Here is a 9,587-nt window from a genome sequence, read left to right on the forward strand (position 1 = left end):
AACTCTAAGCCGAAGAGCCGACATTGTCCGTAGACACTTCCAAGGTCAAGCGGGCAGCATGACTGCTTTGGATTATATGACAGTGTAAAGGTAAAAAAAGGTTTTCCACTGATATTAAGTCCAGTCGTGTCCAACTCTAAGCCGAAGAGCCGGCATTGTCCGTAGACACTTCCAAGGTCAAGCGGGCAGCATGACTGCTTTGGATTATATGACAGTGTAAAGGTAAAAAAAGGTTTTCCACTGACATTAAGTTCAGTCGTGTCCAACTCTAAGCCAAAGGGCCAGCATTGTCCGTAGACACTTCCAAGGTCAAGCGGCCAGCATGACTGCTTTGGATTATATGACAGTGTAAAGGTAAAATAGGTTTTCCACTGACATTAAGTCCAGTCGTGTCCAACTCTAAGCCGAAGAGCCAGCATTGTCCGTAGACACTTCCAAGGTCAAGCGGCCAGCATGACTGCTTTGGATTATATGACAGTGTAAAGGTAAAAAAAGGTTTTCCACTGATATTAAGTCCAGTCGTGTCCAACTCTTAAGCCGAAGAGCCAGCATTGTCCGTAGACACTTCCAAGGTCAAGTGGCCAGCATGACTGCTTTGGATTGTATGACAGTGTAAAGGTAAAAAAAGGTTTTCCACTGACATTAAGTCCAGTCGTGTCCAATTCTTAGCCGAAGGGCCAGCATTGTCCGTAGACACTTCCAAGGTCAAGTGGCCAGCATGACTGCTTTGGATTATATGACAGTGTAAAGATAAAAAAAGGTTTTCCACTGACATTAAGTTCAGTCGTGTCCAACTCTAAGCCAAAGGGCCAGCATTGTCCGTAGACACTTCCAAGGTCAAGCGGCCAGCATGACTGCATGGAGCGCAGTCATAGAATCATAGAATCAAAGAATCAAAGAGTTGGAAGGGACCTCATGGGCCATCCAGTCCAACCTCCTTCCAAGAAGCAGGACAATCGCATTCAAAGCACCCCCAACAGATGCCCATCCAGCCTCTGTTTAAAAGCCTCCAAAGAAGGAGCCTCCACCACACTCTGGGGCAGAGAGTTCCACTGCTGAACGGCTCTCACAGTCAGGAAGTTCTTCCTCATGTTCAGATGGAATCTCCTCTCTTGTAGTTTGAAGCCATAGTTCCGCGTCCTAGTCTCCTAGGAAGCAGAAAACAAGCTTGCTCCCTCCTCCCTGTGGCTTCCTCTCATATATTTATACATGGCTATCATATCTCTCTGAACGTATTCTCCCCTATGAACCATCAAGATTATTAAGATCGTCTGGAGAGGCCTTGCTCTCGGTCCCACCGGCCTCGCAAGTACGTCTGGTGGGGACGAGGGACAGGGCCTTCTCGGTGGTGGCCCCTCGACTCTGGAACTCTCTCCCACTGGAGATCAGAACCGCCCCTTCTATCCTGACATTTAGGAAACAGGTGAACACGTGGTTATGGAGACAGGCATTCGACGAATGAGCCAACACCCTGAGATATGGATGGAGGATGATGAACAACGATTTTAGTGTGACGACTGTATGTAATTGCTGTTTTAATGTTTTACTGTAATATGAATTATGATGTTTTTTGGACTGTATGTGATATTATGGTTGGAAACCGCCCTGAGTCCCTCAAGAGAGGTGAGAAGGTCGGTATACAAAACTTTTAAATAAATAAATAAATAAATAAATAAATAAATAAATAAATCTCCTCTCAGCCTTCTCTTCTTCAGGCTAAAGATGCCCAGCTCCTTAAGCCGCTCCTCATAGGGCTTGTTCTCCAGACCCTTGATCATTTTAATCGCCCTCCTCTGGACACATTCCAGCTTGTCAATATCTCTCTTGAATTGTGGTGCCCAGAATTGGACACAATATTCCAGGTGTGGTCTAACCAGAGCAGAATAGAGGGGTAGCATTACTTCCCTGGACCTAGACACTATGCTCCTATTGATGCAGGCCAGAATCTCATTGGCTTTTTTTGCCGCCACATCACATTGTTGGCTCATGTTTAACTTGTTGTCCACGAGGACTCCAAGGTCTTTTTCACACGTACTGCTCTCAAGCCAGGCACTGTCCCCCATTCTGTATCTTTGCATTTTGTTTTTTTCTGCCTAAGTGGAGTATCTTGTGTAGACTCATATAATCCAGTTCAAAGCAGATTTTACTAATCTGGATTATATGGCAGTGTAGAAGGAGCCCAAGTCAAAGTCACCTGTCCACTCAGCAGGTTATCACACATTTAATTCAAGCCCGATTTATTTCAGTGGGTTTGCTTTATTTCCTAATACATTCATCCCATTAAAAACAGGGAAATTAGATCATCGTCATCCATCCTCTCTTTTGGAAGGAAATTAAAAACATGGATATGGGACCAGGCCTTTGGATAATCTGGCAGACTGACAAATGGACAATGACAACTAAAGCTTTGGAAACTGACTATGATAAGCGGAATTAATTACAGACTTAATTACAGACTTGGCAAAACGATGGCCACCAGGCTGGCATTTTATTGTATTTTTATTGTATTAATGTAATGTTTTAACTGTTATAATTTATTGTTACTATGTACAGGGCACAGGGTTACAGCCTGTGCTGGACGGGGTTACACTCCCCCTGAAGGCGCAGGTACGCAGTCTGGGAGTTCTCCTAGATTCATCGCTGAGCCTGGAGCCCCAGGTTTCGGCGGTGGTCAGGGGAGCTTTCGCACAATTAAAACTTGTGCGCCAGCTGTGCCCATACCTTGGGAAGTCTGACTTGGCCACGGTGGTCCACGCTTTGGTTACATCCCGTTTAGACTACTACAACACTCTCTACGTGGGGTTGCCTCTGAAGACTGCCCGGAAGCTGCAGCTAGTCCAACGCTCGGCAGCCAGACTACTAACGGGTGCTGGGTACAGGGAGCACACCACTCCGCTGTTACACCAGCTCCACTGGCTGCCAATTAGCTTCTGAGCACAATTCAAAGTGCTGGTGTTAACCTATAAAGCCCTAATGACTCCGGCCCTGTTTACCTCTCCGAACGTATTCTCCCCTATGAACCATCAAGATTATTAAGATCGTCTGGAGAGGCCCTGCTCTCGGTCCCACCGGCCTCGCAAGTGCGTCTGGTAGGGACGAGGGACAGGGCCTTCTCGGTGGTGGCCCCTCGACTCTGGAACTCTCTCCCACTGGAGATCAGAACCGCCCCTTCTATCCTGACATTTAGGAAACAGGTGAAGACTTGGTTATGGAGACAGGCATTCGACGAGTGAGCCAACACCCTGAGATATGGATGGAGGATGATGAGCAACGATTTTAGTGTGACGACTGACCATTATAGTTATTGATTGTAATTGCTGTTTTAATGTTTTACTGTAATATGCATTATGATGTTTTATTGATTGTATGTGATATTATGGTTGGAAACCGGTCTGAGTCCCTCAAGAGAGGTGAGAAGGCCGGTATACAAAACTTCTAAATAAATAAATAAATAAATAAATAAATAAATAAATAAATGTATTTTACTGTGTGAATTGTAGGCATCAACGTATGCCAGTTGGAAGCCGCCCTGAGTCCCCCTTCGGGGATTGAGAAGGGCGGGTAGAAATACCCGAAATAAATAAAAAAATAATAAATAGTTCTTACCATAATCTCTCATTATCTAATCCTCCCCCTCTCCATATGCTAGTGAGCATAAGTAGGTTTTCAGTTGTTCTTTGAAGGAGAGGAAGAAGGTGGGCAGCTTAATTTCTTTAGGGAGAAAGTTCAAGGAGAGGGGGCGACCACGGAGAAGGCCCTCTCTCTCGTTCCCACCATTAGTACCAAAAGGGCTATTAATCAAGTTCTGGTCAACTTCAGATTCAGTTTGGTTATTTGTGGTGCTGATTCAGAAAATTGCATTGGCTAGACCACATCAGCTCTAGTTTCTGATACAGAACATATGCCATACAGTAGCTACCATCTGCTCATCCAGAGAAAACCATATTTAATAATCTAGAGCTGATGTAGTTTATCCAATGCAATTTTCTGAATCAGCATCCCAAATAACCCCAGGAGAAGACCTAAAGACACCAAGGCACCCCCACTTCCAAGTGCTAGTGGGAGGGAGGAGGAGGAAAAGCAGCAGTCAGGAAGCTTGTTGTACCTTTTGTGGGTAGTCAGCCTCTCCCCTTCCTTGGCACTATAAGAGGGTTTTGTGGGACCAATCATTCTCCTGGATTCATCACTGAGCCTGGAACCCCAGGTTTTGGCGGTGGCCAGGGGAGCTTTGGCACAATGAAAACTTGTGCACCAGTTGTGCCCATACCTTGGGAAGTCTGACTTGACAATGATGGTTCATACTCTTGTTACATCCTGAATGGACTACTGCAACAAGCTCTTCATGGGTTGCCTTTGAAGACTGTTCAGAAGCTCCAAGAAGTCCAACGGGCTGTAGCCAGGTCTCACTGGACTAATGTACAGTGAGATACAACTTCCCTGTTACGTCAGCTCCACTCGCTGCCAGTTTCCTACCAGGCACAATTCAAAGTGCTGACTTTAGTCTATAAAGCCCTACATGGTTCCAGTCCAACTTACCTGTCCGAACGTATCTCCTCCTATGAACCAGCTAGAACATTTAGATCTGCCTGGGAGGCCCTGCTCTCAGTCCCACCCCCATCACAAGTGCGACGGGTGGGGATGAGAGATGGCCTTCTCGCTGGTGGCCCCTCAACTGTGGGAATCCCTCCCCAATGTTATTAGCTTGGTTCCCTCCCTCCTTGTCTTCAGAAAAAAAGTTAAGTCCTGGCTCTCGGATCGGGCATTCGGGAATAGTGCAACACAGAATTGACGTCCAGCAACATAAAGGATGACCATGGTTTTAGCTATCTGGCAGGTCCGTTGCCAGGATTTTGTTTCGGGGGGGGGAGGGCTGATTTTGATTTGGGGGGGATGAGTTTGATTCGGGAGGGGTTCAGGATCTACCCGAGCAAACCTTTTGTATCATTGTCCCAATACTCCCATGCATATGGGATATATTGAGCATGGTGATCAGATTATGATATGAATGAACATAACAGTTTAAATAATGTACCAGTAAGGCCTTCTTGCAGACCACCCTGAGAATTTCGGGGGGGGGGGGGCTGAAGCCCTCAAGCCCCCCCCCCCCTCTGGCTACGGGCCTGCTATCTGGTTTTAACAGGTTTTAACTATTTATGTATTTGTATGTTTATTTTGTTGATGTTTTAATGTGTTGTATTTTATATATTTTGTACTATAATGTGGCACTGAAGTGGCCAATCTGTAAACTGCTCAGGGTGAGAAGAGCGGGGTATAAATATGGGAAATAAATAAATAATAAATTTAATTAAAAATGTGAAATGGGTAGTATAATGACCCAGTTTGTTTAATCAAATACACTTCAATAGAGCCCCTTTCTACAGTGCTATATAATCCATATTATTAAAGAGGATAATCCACATTATTTGCTTTGAACTGGAGTATATGCCTCTACACTGCCATATAATATAGTTCAAAGCAAATAACCTGGATTTTATATGCCAATGTAGAAGGGGCCTGACTGACTTTGTATTCCCTACCTTAGTAATGCATGTTGCCAATTTTAAAGTGCCTATATTGAATTAGATGGTTTCACACTGATGTGGCCTTCGTGATTAGAATGTGGAAGGATGGATGGAATTCTACATATATATTGTGTATTGGGGATTGCATTTAATTTTGTTGTACGATGTACAATGACGATAAAGTTATTCTATTCTATTCTGAAAGGAATATCTTTCCACTTTCTTCTTTTTTATATGAAACAAAGGAAGGAAAATAATTACAGATTGAGTTTTAAACACAGCCATTATAAAAAGGCAACTTAAGTGTCAACACATGTAAACACATGATCAATAAAAGAATTATCTGATTTGAACGGGATTATCTTAGTCTACACTGCCATATAATCCAGTTCAAAGCAAATAATATAGATTTTACACAACTGTGTAGAAGGGGCCTTAGATCCTTCTTACCTCTGCCCAATTATATTAGTGAGAAGTTCCACATCTTCTTCAATTGTTCTTTTAAATAAGTTACCACTGATGAGCTGAAATAATAACATATGTAGTTTTTTTTCCTTAAACTCATATCGACTTCTTAGTTGAAGTACTATGAGGTTAAACCACTGAGCTGCGGAACTTGCTGACCGACTTGCAGCTCAAATCCATGGAACGGGTTGCGCTCCCGTCATTAGCCCCAGCTTCTGCCAACCTAGCAGTTCAAAAACATGCAAATGTGAGTAGAATAAGTACCGCTCTGGCAGGATAATGGTAATCCATACAGTCATGCAGGCCACATGACCTAGGAGGTGTCTATGGACAACGCCGGCTCTTCATCTTAGAAATTGAGATGAGCACCACTCCACAGTGTCAGACTCGTCTAGCATTAATGTCAAGGGGAAACAAACCATTACCTGGAGCCTCAGGTCCCTTCTACACTGCCATATAATCTCGTTCAAAGCAGGTAATCTGGATTTTATACTGCTGTGTAGAAGGGGCCTCAGTTAAGTTGCTTTAAGGCTTTTCTCCCTGCATCTCTCAGAGAAAAGGAGAAATCAACTTAAGTTCTTCCAGGATATTTTATAATTTACAATGGTCAGATTTGGTCTTGTTTCTGGTCCAGGTGACTAGACAGGACACTAACATGAAGAGCAGAATTCAGAAAAATTACTTATTTGGACTGGAACTGTTTCATAAAGATCTGGCTGGTTCTATATAAGTGCTGTTGTGGCAGGGAATAAGCCTTCCTCCCCCTTCAAGTTTCCTAGAGCATTGGGAAGACTAAGGCCCTTTCCACACAGCTGTATACAATCCACATTGAACAAAGCCAGTGGACCTGATGGGATCCCTGCTGAAATCTTTAAAGAGGGTGGACCTGAGCTGAATGGATTATATGGAAGTGTGGACTCAGATAACCCAGTTAAAAGCAGATATTGTGGATCATCTACCTTGATATTCTGGGGTATATGGCTGTGTGGAAGGGCCCCGAGTCCCAGTTCAAAGCAGATATTACTTTCCTTGGGGCATCTAGAAGAGCCTCTTTCAGTCAAGGCTGGACTGAAAGTAAATCATTAAACTATGTAATATTTTCTTTGTTCCTGGTTTGAAAGTGTTATTTCCTATTTAATTGTGCAGTACTTAACTTTGAAAGTAGTTGATATATTAGAAAAACTTCATTTTTGTGGCTGTCACAACTATGTTGAATTTGGTTGAGACTCTGAGAGATAATCATTGAAAACTATAGTAACATATCCTGCAAGATGTCCTGCAAAAATAAAGTTTTTGCAGTTTAATAAACCTTTTCCATGCTTTCCAATTAGAAAATGACATTTATAACACAGGAACAAAAATCATGTTACATGGTGTTTCCCACTACAGTGGATTGATTTCTCACTTTCATTTTTCCTAACAGTAGGAACAGGCAAATTACTTTAAATCGGGCTGTTGAAATGGAAGAAAAAAACAAACCTGAGGGAGTAGGAGGTAGTTGTAGATAATCTGGGATCAGATCTAAGGTCCCTTCCATACTGCCCCATGATCTGATTCCAGATTATCTTCTTATACTATTATCTAGCAGTGGCGATTCATATAATCCAGTTTAAAACAGATAATCTGGGATCAGGTTCTGGGATATAGGGTGGTATAGAAGGGGCCTTACTCTTTTTAACTCAATAGTAGGTGGTTGGGTTTTGAGTTTCAGTAAGCAAAACAGGTCCAAGAAGCCTTAATCTTTCCTCTTAATCCAGTGACAGAAGATGTACTGGATCATACAGGAACACAGTGACCTAGATTATTGTTATTTCACATGTAATCTAATGTAATTGACCAACTAATTTCCCTCAGTGGACAAAAGTGGACACAAATTTGATAAATTTTGCCAGCGGACTGCTCACGATGGATTTACAGGTCCCTTTTACACTGCCAAATGATCCAGATGATCAAAGCAGATAATCCACATTTTCTGCTTTGAACTGGATTAGATGAGTCGACACAGTCATACGAGGGTTGAATGAAAAGTAATGCCTCCACCTTTGTTACTTGGGTTTGGATGGGAATATTTTAATAAATCAAACACAGAAATAATCCTTAGAATGTGCTCTTTAACTACAACTATTCACGCTTCCACATAATCACCAGACAATTGGATACATTTCTGCCAAGGATGAACAAGTTTTCTGAAGCCGTCATGGAAGAAGTCGACACTCTGTTTCCACAACCAGCGTCTCCCAGTTCTCTCAACATCTTCATCAGAAGCACAGTGATGTCCCTGCAGATCTTCTTTCATTACTGGGAACAGATGGAAGTCAGACAATGCTAAATCTGGACTGTGTGGAGAATGCTGTATGGTGGTGAGATCCAGTCTCTGAAGTTCTGCTGTGGTGGTATGTGAAGTGTGTGTCACAGGACGTCCAACTCTTTGTTTGTCACGCAAGTCAGATGTTCCCACCTCAACATCTTTAAAGCAGAAGGTGTCACCCCAACATCTTGTAACTTACTTGTCCAATGACACACAGTACTCACATCAACACAATCACCATAAACAGCTTGCATTCTCTGATGAATCTCCTTTGGGGTGAGACCTTCTGCTGTCAAGAATTCAATGACCGCACGTTGCTTAAGTCGCATTGACCAATCGTCTACGCAGGGTTCCATACTTTGCACTTTAACAACACAACTGTTCAATACTAAGGCTTCCCGCCAAAATGGAACTGTAGAGGAGAGTCTACTGTACTAGCCAGTACCTGCTGCATACCAGTACTGTCAACTGTTGAGGAGTTACAAAAGTGGAGGCACTACTTTTCATTCAACCCTCATATAATCCAGTTCAAAGTAGATAATCTGGACGTTATATGGCAGTGTAGAAGGAGCCACAATTTGGCTATTTACATTTTCTCATGTAATCTACACTGTACAGGGTAGTCTTGTGCTCCAAGGGCAGTTCAGTTCAAAGCAGATATAGGCCCCTTCCACATAGCTGAATAAAATCCCACATTATCTGCTCTGAACTGGAATATATGGCAGTGTGGACTCAGCTAACCCAGTGCAAAGCAGATACTGTGGGATTTTTTGCCTTGATATTCTGGGTTAGATGACTGTGTGGTAGAACCCTTAAAATATCAAACAAATAATAACAGCTGTGGTCTTGAAGTTACCTATCAACCATTAGCACCCTGACAGCAAATTATGCAGGCAGGCTATGATCACCTCCACACACTACAGAATGATAGCGCTATTGTTTCACTGTAATGGCAGATTGCAGCCAGGAAATCAGGAGACACTTACTTCTTGGGAGGGGAGCAATGACCTATCTCGATAAAATAGTGAAGAGTAGAGACATCACACCGGCAACGAAGATCCGCATAGTTAAAGCAATGGTATTCCCCATAGTCACCTACAGATGTGAGAGCTGGACCATACTTCAGAAAATAAAGCCCGACTGCTCATTGGAGGGAAGGATAGTACAGGCAAAGATGAAGTACTTTGGCCACATCATGAGAAGAAAGGAAAGCTTAGAGAAGACAATGATGCTGGGGAAAATGGAAGGGAAAAGGAAGAGGGACCGACCAAGGGCAAGATGGATTGATGGCA

The sequence above is a fragment of the Anolis sagrei genome, chromosome 6, assembly GCF_037176765.1.
Source record: "Anolis sagrei isolate rAnoSag1 chromosome 6, rAnoSag1.mat, whole genome shotgun sequence".
Taxonomy (NCBI): Eukaryota; Metazoa; Chordata; class Lepidosauria; order Squamata; family Dactyloidae; genus Anolis; species Anolis sagrei.